Source organism: Lotus japonicus, chromosome 1, assembly GCF_012489685.1.
Source record: "Lotus japonicus ecotype B-129 chromosome 1, LjGifu_v1.2".
In the NCBI taxonomy this organism is placed as follows: domain Eukaryota; kingdom Viridiplantae; phylum Streptophyta; class Magnoliopsida; order Fabales; family Fabaceae; genus Lotus; species Lotus japonicus.
Window position 1 is genome coordinate 74,638,517 of NC_080041.1, and position 7,902 is coordinate 74,646,418.

The window sequence follows — 7,902 nt, forward strand, 5'->3', positions numbered from 1 at the left end:
CAAACGCTCTTGTTCGCCCTCACCGCCTTTAGACGTCCCAACCTCGTGGCACCTGTGCCCGTCGCCAGCTCCTTTTCTGCCATACAGGTTGAGGCAGTGGCTATGGCACTTCCTCGCCCCCTTTTAGTCTACTGCCAGTTTTCCTATCCTCCCGCAAAGTAGGGGATATTTTACCGCAAGGTGGGCCGTAGATATCACTGCATGAAGGCGATTGAAGGTACCTCGCCCTATGATGACGTTATAAGCTGCTGCGACTTGTAGGACCAGATATTTTATCCTCAAGAGCTCGGCGTCCTCGCCCACTCCGAAAACTGTATCCAACTCTATGTAGCCACGTACCTAAACTTGTTTCCAGGAGAAACCTACCAAACTTCCCGCGTATGGCCTTAAATCCTTGTCCGTCAGCCCCATCTGTCTGAATGCGTCCTCATAGATTATATCCGCCAAGCTGCCCTGGTCTAAAAACACTCTCTGTACATTGAAACCTCTTATTCGTACCATTACCACTACCGGATCGTCTGTATGGGGCTTGATTCCCTCGAAATCTGCGGTCGATATTACTATGTCTGGATGTGGGCACCCAAATGGTTCTGGATATACCTGTTCTGATGCTGTCGCCCCCACTGTCTCCCGGCCCGCCGCCGATACGTTGTTGCAAACTTCGAAACCTTCAGCGATTGTGTTCGTTGCCTCAACCGTTCCTTCGCCCTCGCCGCTGTCAGCTTCTTCAAATTTCTGTCTCTCTGCCGCTTGCGGACGTCTCGCCTCGATCAACCGTCTGATTTGACCCTTCAGCATGAAACAGTCGGTGGTGTTATGATCCTCTAAGTTGTGGTATTCACACACCTCAACAGACTCCCCGCCTCACTTCTGGGGTCCTTTCTGCGCTCGCCGACTCCGTTCATGTCTTCAATTTCTGCCACGAGAAGTAACTTTACTAGCTCCTTGTTTGAGCATGCTCGCGACCTCATTCGCTGGCCGCCTCTTTCCTATTCAAATGGGCCAGTTGGGCCTCGGGAAGGGAGGCCCAAGATCATGGTGCGTTCCCCGCCTAATGTCAGGTTTCCTGAGCGAGGGACCCAGGGGTCTCGCCCAGTCCACCACTAAGATGCATTAGAAATCAGTCAAAAGAACCTTGTGGCAGCAAGTTCTACTCATATCCGACAGCCAGCACAAAAGGGCATAGAAACAAGGCATAGCAGCAGCATCTAATATGCATTGTAGCAGCATCGAGAAGATAGTGCAGCAACTTAACATTTACTATGCTAGAAAACGTAAAGGTATTTGAATGCCTGGCAATAATGGTAAAGTGATAGGTTAGAGTAGCCTAGTTCATCCTATCTGTTAAACAATCCTCAAGTATTCATGAGCTGGGGAGTTGGGACCATGGGATGTGGAGGTGGAATTTATTATGGCGTAGACGGCTACTGTCCAGGGAGGAGGAGAAAGTAGGGGAACTGATGTCAGTTATACAGCAGCTGCATTTGGTGGAAGGCAAGGTCGATAGCTGGTCTTGGAGACCGGATAACTCAGGAATTTTTACTGTGAAATCTGCCTATTCCTTTATGTAGGGTACTGAAATGGAGGAACCAATCTTGGCATTCGAGCAGCTATGGAAAGGGCTTGCGCCATCAAATGTTTTAGCTTTCGCATGGAAGGCTATGTGGGGGAGAGTGGCGACGAAACTCAACCTGAGCAGGAGAGGTGCGTTGCCTCTTGAAGTGCCTTTGGGCTGTGTATTGTGTGAGAACTCAGAGGAAACAGCAGAGCACATCTTCTTCTCTTGCCCGTTTTCTTCCAAGGTGTGGGATCACTGCAATAGGTGGTTAGGGGTGTCAAATGCGCTCCCTCAAGGATGCGAGGAGCACTACCTGCAGCATGGTGGGGAACTGAGGAATGCAGACCAGCGAAGAGGAGCAAAATCAATTTGGTTAGCAGTTCTTTGGTCCATTTGGTTATGCAGGAACAAAATCATTTTCAAGGATGGTGGAAAAGATGCGACAAGAGTATGGGAATTAGCTCAAGTGAGAGCGTGGAATTGGCTGCGATCTAGAAGCAAAACATTCCATGCATCCATGTGTGATTGGATAAATAATCCAAGGAGCTGTTTGGAATATCTCTGATGAGGATTGAAGTGCAGTTCTCTGTCAGCTTTATTTGGTATCCTTCTTGTACACTTTCTGTGAAGTGTGGCTGCGTGCTATTTCCATCCTTGAGGAGACATGTGGATATTAATTGGTGGTGTACTCTTCTAATTGAAATTGACTGTGGCTGCTTGGCTGTTGGTGCTGAAGTAATGCTTAGTGCAGTTGTGTTTGGTTTTCTCCTGCTGATGTTGGAAACATTTTGCTGGTTTTCTTACTTGCAGTTCTTGTTTTCTAGGCTATGCTATTGTTTCAATAGGTTCTTGTACAGTTCGGTAGCCTAGTTTTGGTTTTGAAGCTAGTTAGTTCTCCTGAGATGGTTTTAGACAGCAACTTTCTTGTTTCTTTCTCTTTCTTTCTTTGTAACTTGGTCTTGAAGTACACCTAGTACTTCCTTTCAATATAATTTTTGCCTACCAAAAAAAAACTATGCTAGAAAAAGTAAAGGTATTTGAATGCTTTGCAATAATGGTAGAGTGATAGGTTAGAGTAGCTTACCACAACTCCAGTAACTGACATTCTCCAAAAATGAATCATCTTTTCCCACGCAATGAGGATGATAAGCTTTAAGACAATCCCTTTAAGCAACGTGCAGTTAATTAAGTATCAAAAAGAAAGTACTCACAGGACAAATTATATCTATGTAATATTTTAGGAATTGATCACTACTCATTCATCTCAATTCTCAACCGTGTCCTGCAAAAAAATAGCTCCTTTAACAGAAATGACCATTGCTGAACCTTTACAATCCAATCGAAACCACTCACAGAAGAAAAAGTACTCAACTAAAAAAGCAATAACCATTTTATGTAATAAAAACAACATGCATTCATGTTTCTGAACTTACCTATAATCGCACACCCTCATGAGCCCTCCATCCTTGCAAGCAAAGCACCAATCCTCAGCTATATTCTCTTCCTTCCTTCTCTTGTTCTTCGTTCTGACCATCTTGTTTCGGGAAATAAACAAACAAAACGAAGCCCCAACCGAACTCTGCACAATGCAGTAGGAGAAAACCAAAATCAGGGTAACTAAGAAGCACAAATTTACCAGATAGAAAGCTCAGACAACAATGCATTACACTTTGAGGTGAGTCATGATTGCAGTGTTCTCAAAATAATCTAGAAGAATACTCCTCTAGCCATTTCTGGTCAGCCACCATGTCAGGAGGGAGCCCCCAATGCAGCATCTCCTCCTCCGTGTGATGAACCGCCGAGCTGTACTCCTCGCCACTCCCCTGCTCCATAACGCGGAACTCACAGTTCTAGTTCTAGAAATGACTAATTATCTTAATCTTATCATAAAATAAATAAACAATATCTTAATATGAAAATTAAATATTAACTAAATATATTATCTTATTTTCAACTATTATATAGGCATATTCTCAACACAAAGCATGTTGAAAAGTTTATTGTGGCCCAAATATGAAAACTCAACTATGTACTACCACCCCGTCCTTAATTATAAGTTAAAGTTGTGACTTATGTTTTTTCACTAAATATAAGCCAAAGTTGTAAAAACTAATATTTCTTTCCATATTTATCCTTGCATTTATTGGTAGTGGAGCACTATTAGTAGTATAATGATTAAAAAGTGTTATCTTAAATAGGGGTAGACATGAAAAGTTGTACCTTTTTGTTTAAAACCAATGCATCAATTAAGACTTTCTTAATAAGCGTGATTTTTACAATTTTAGCTTATAATTTGGGACGGAGGGATTAATATTTTTTGTTGACCTCAAGAATTCACGTTGAAAATATGTGAAATCATTTGTAATCATCGAATCAAATCCGGCTTTTCCGAGGCAATTCCTGACACTTTGTCGTTATCAAATCGCCCCTTCGGGGAGCTTTTCCCACCCCACCGCCATGTTCATCCTATTTTCCTCATGTTGCGCTTTCGTTCACCAAGAGAAATTACTGATTTCCACAGGGAGCATCGTATCTGGCCCATAGGTCCATCAGAAAGGTGTTTCTTTTGTGCTTGATTGTGGCATGGTGTTATATGACCACAAAACTATCGAGAGTTCATCAATCCATCTTCCTTCAGCTTCATATAGCCGCCTCTTTATGCCCTTCAAAATCACCTTGTTCGCAACCTCTGTCTGCCCATTAGTTTGAGGATGCTTCACTGATGAGAACCTCATCTGAATTCCCATGCCATCGCAAAAATCCTTAGTTTGTTTGCAGGTGAATTGAATTCCATTGTCAGAAACTATCGCTCGCGGAACACCAAACCTGCATAAAATCTCATTGTCAGAAACTAAATCTGTTGCATGCTAACTAGCTAGAGTTTTTGCTCCATTGCACATATCCAAAGTAAATCTGATTATCATATACTATTTCATGAAAGGATAATAGGCTATGAGCTTCTCAAGAAAATCAAGGTGTTAAGTTTTATTTTGGTATATACACTGACATTTATAGCATGTTCAATGTAACCCTAGCCACTTCAGAAATGGTAAGATCGCAGGCACAAGAATGCAAAAAGAGGGGTTGATCCTTGTCTTCTGATTCAGTTATGATTTTTCTGATTTTTTAAGAATTAAGCACATCGGGAATCGAGTTCTTTCCTTACCTGTAGCGAATAGAACATGTTGAGTCAAATCTTCTTCATGGAAAACATGCTTTATTTTAATGGGGGAAATCTAAAAAAAAATTGTCATAATCAATTTTGACTTTCAAACACTACTTATATATGATTATATCTTTAGAATTGATTTTGTCTTTAGAATTGATTTCTTCTTTAAAATCAAATGTAAAAGCATTTCAAAACATGCATTTTCTTTGACCCATTTTCACTGGTAGCGGTAGTCGGCCGTCATCTTCCTCGTTCTCCGGGTCTTGCGCCACTCTTTCTCTGTTGTTCTCTCGCATTTTCTGCTCAGACCCCCACGAATCTGTGTTTGGGGTTCTTGCTGGCAGGTTTTGAGCCTCTATCCATGTTCTCCGGTTCTTTCGCTTCGTTGGGTCGGTCTCTCCTCCGTTCCGGCCACCGCTAGTGTGTTTCGTCTCAGCTTGCCTCACGTTCACAAATATGCAATTGGTGTGACGTGTCGTGGAAGGTTTTGTTTAGGGCTAGTGGTGAGTAGTTTGGGGATTGTGGTCGGTGTTTCGGGGGTGCTCTATTGCCTGGTGGGTTTTTGGGTTTTCTGATGGGGGCTTGCAGAGCTGTAGCTGGCAGCGGTGGTCGTGGTGTTCAAGGGGTGAGGTTGGGTTTGTGTTGGGTGGAGGCTGGTGGGGTGTAGTGCGCCTGGCGGTGTTGTTTTCATGACCTGTGGTTGGATAGGGCTGAGGGGTTTGGTTTTAGTGGTTCTGTTTTGGGTTACTTCGATGGACTTCTAGGTTCGGTTCCCGTTTCCGGTTTCTCTGTGAAGGGCGTTGAGGCTACGTTTTCCTTCCGACCTCAGTGGTTCTTCCTGTTTGAAGATGGGTTGGAGGCAGCATTTGCGGTTACTTGTTTGGTTTGTCGAGTTCCTTTGCTTTTTCTAGATGTTTTTTGTTTCAGTCTCTGTTTTAGGCTTAGGTCTCAGCCCTATGGTGATTTGTTCTTTTGGTCTTTTAGTTTGCACTGTTGGGTTGGTCTCAGTTTTAGGTGTCGTTCGGCTTGATAAGATTCTTGGTTGAACCTATCGTTGTTTTTTATTAGGAACCTCTTCTAGTAGTGTAGACGATAGGGGTTCTGGGTTTGTTGTTTGCTTGTGGGGTTCTGGAAGGTTTTTACTCTAGTGGTTGAGTTTGGTTACTTTACCCATGTTGAGAGGGGTTGTTTCTCAACATTATCTTTATATTTATATATATTTCGTTTTCGAAAAAAAATAATGCATTGATTATGCGCTAACCACTCTGCTGATTTCATCATGTTCACCAATCAAACTGCTTGCCATGGTGGCGATGTCTATGTTCATCCAAACCCAAACACCTGCTCACAACAGGGTAGCAAGAGATAAACTTTCACCTCAAAATTCCTCTAAACATGCACGATGTAGCACGGTAGGGGTAGCAACCGAACACACTTAGTTTATTGGGCTTCTTCAGTTTCCTCTTCAACTTTTTGCTGATGATCCAACAAGAATGGTGCAAGAAAGGGGGGGTTTGAATTGTGCCCTTCAAAAACTTTAAGATCCAAACGACGGATGAGGATTAACCGATGATCTACTTCCTTTGGCGCAACGGATAAGCATAAGTAAATGAAAGAGACAATTACACACAAACTTTTATCCTGATTCACCTCCAGAACAATAGGGTTACGTCCAGTCCTCGGCAGCACCGAGATTTCACTAAGCGTCAAGGACTCCTCCTTACAGGTATTCTTCAGTTTTCCTCCTTAGGAAAGAGTATTATTTTGCAACTGCCTCTCTGGGCATTGAGTATTATCGCATCTACAAGCCATGTATTATTTGTTCCAGCCTCTCCAGGATGTTGAGTATTCTTAGTGCGTCTCCCGGCTAAGTATTACTTTTCGACTTGCCTCTCCAGGCATTGAATATTATTTGTCCCTGCCTCTCCAGGCATATAAGTATTATTCATAACTTCTTCTCCAGGCATTGAGTTTTCTTTGTCCCTGCCTCTCCAGGCATTTGAGTATTCTTTCATAACTACCTCTCCAGGCATTGTGTATTGTTTGTCCACTACCTCACTAGGAAGACGTAAGTATTAGAAGGACTTCTCCTAAGTGATCTTTCTAAATACCACTTCTCCTACTTTTACAATCTCTTCTTAATAAGAGTGATAGTAGTAATATGAAGCGCTAAGAACTATAAAGTATTATAGAATTACTTAATGTTCTTTTACAACAAGAAGAAAAGAAAAGATATGACTCCTAAGTGCGTTTCTCCGTGCTGCAGAGACTAATGAAGATGTCTTCGTTTTAGCTCCAGCCTCTAGACTTTTCTCCAGACGTTAAAGATATGATCTTCAGGGACCGTCTGGAAGAACTGAACCGGGTTATGATATTCTGATTGAATCTCAATTCAATTCTTGAAAAGTCTGGTGTTTGATTGGTCTTCACATAAATTATGATTGTTGCATCGAACTGTAAAATTCAACTTTTAAAATTCAACTTTTAAAATCTGGTATAAAGAAATTGATGAAGCTAGGAATGTGAAATTCAACTTTTAAAATCTGGACCTTAGGCCTTAACCAGAATGTAAACTGTCTAATTGTAGTAGTTTAGGAGTAGGAATGCATATCATTGTTTTTTGAGTACATTCTGCATTTTGATGATGCTGAACTTCGGTCTCTTTCTCTCTCTTTTTTTGTATTAATCTATATATAACAATTTATTTTCTTAGTGTATACTTCATTTTATTTTATTTTGTTCTTTTATGAATTTGTGGTCTGGTTGGTATTGGAGCATCATAGATTCATAGCTCTGTGTTACAAACTTACAATAAAAATTAAAAAGCACTCAAACTCTCTTGCTGCAGAAAATAATAGTTAATGTAGGCATTTCTTGTTACTAGAGGGGGAGGGGGGATTAGGACAGTCCACATTTTCGGATACAAACAAACACTATCGACATAATCTATATATATACATGATATTTTTTTTCTATTTCTTTCTTCCTATCGTTATATTATATCATATAACATATCTATCACTTTTCTCTCGCACGTTTTTTGGCATTAGGCTTGTAGAGAAATATATGCTGAAACTGAGAATCAGGCAATGATTATACCTTCATTGCTCATAAATAATTTGTTCTCAACTTTTTAATACCAAAAGTTTGAGTAAAGCTTCTTATGATTCTAAAC

The 7,902-nt window shown here is 41.3% G+C and overlaps 1 long non-coding RNA gene across 2 annotated transcripts; it reads right to left on the reverse strand.

Moving 5' to 3' along the window:
- Positions 1-2,687: 2,687 nt before the first annotated feature.
- On the reverse strand, positions 2,688-4,049 carry LOC130732038 (uncharacterized). Of its 2 annotated transcripts, XR_009016926.1 has the most exons (4): positions 3,884-4,049; positions 3,226-3,381; positions 2,992-3,137; positions 2,688-2,840 (listed from the first exon to the last, which is right to left on the reverse strand). It is a non-coding gene; the product is annotated as an uncharacterized LOC130732038 (long non-coding RNA). The 2 variants fall into 2 exon arrangements; XR_009016925.1 differs by lacking the exon at positions 3,884-4,049 and having other exon boundaries at positions 3,226-3,449.
- Positions 4,050-7,902: the final 3,853 nt, after the last annotated feature.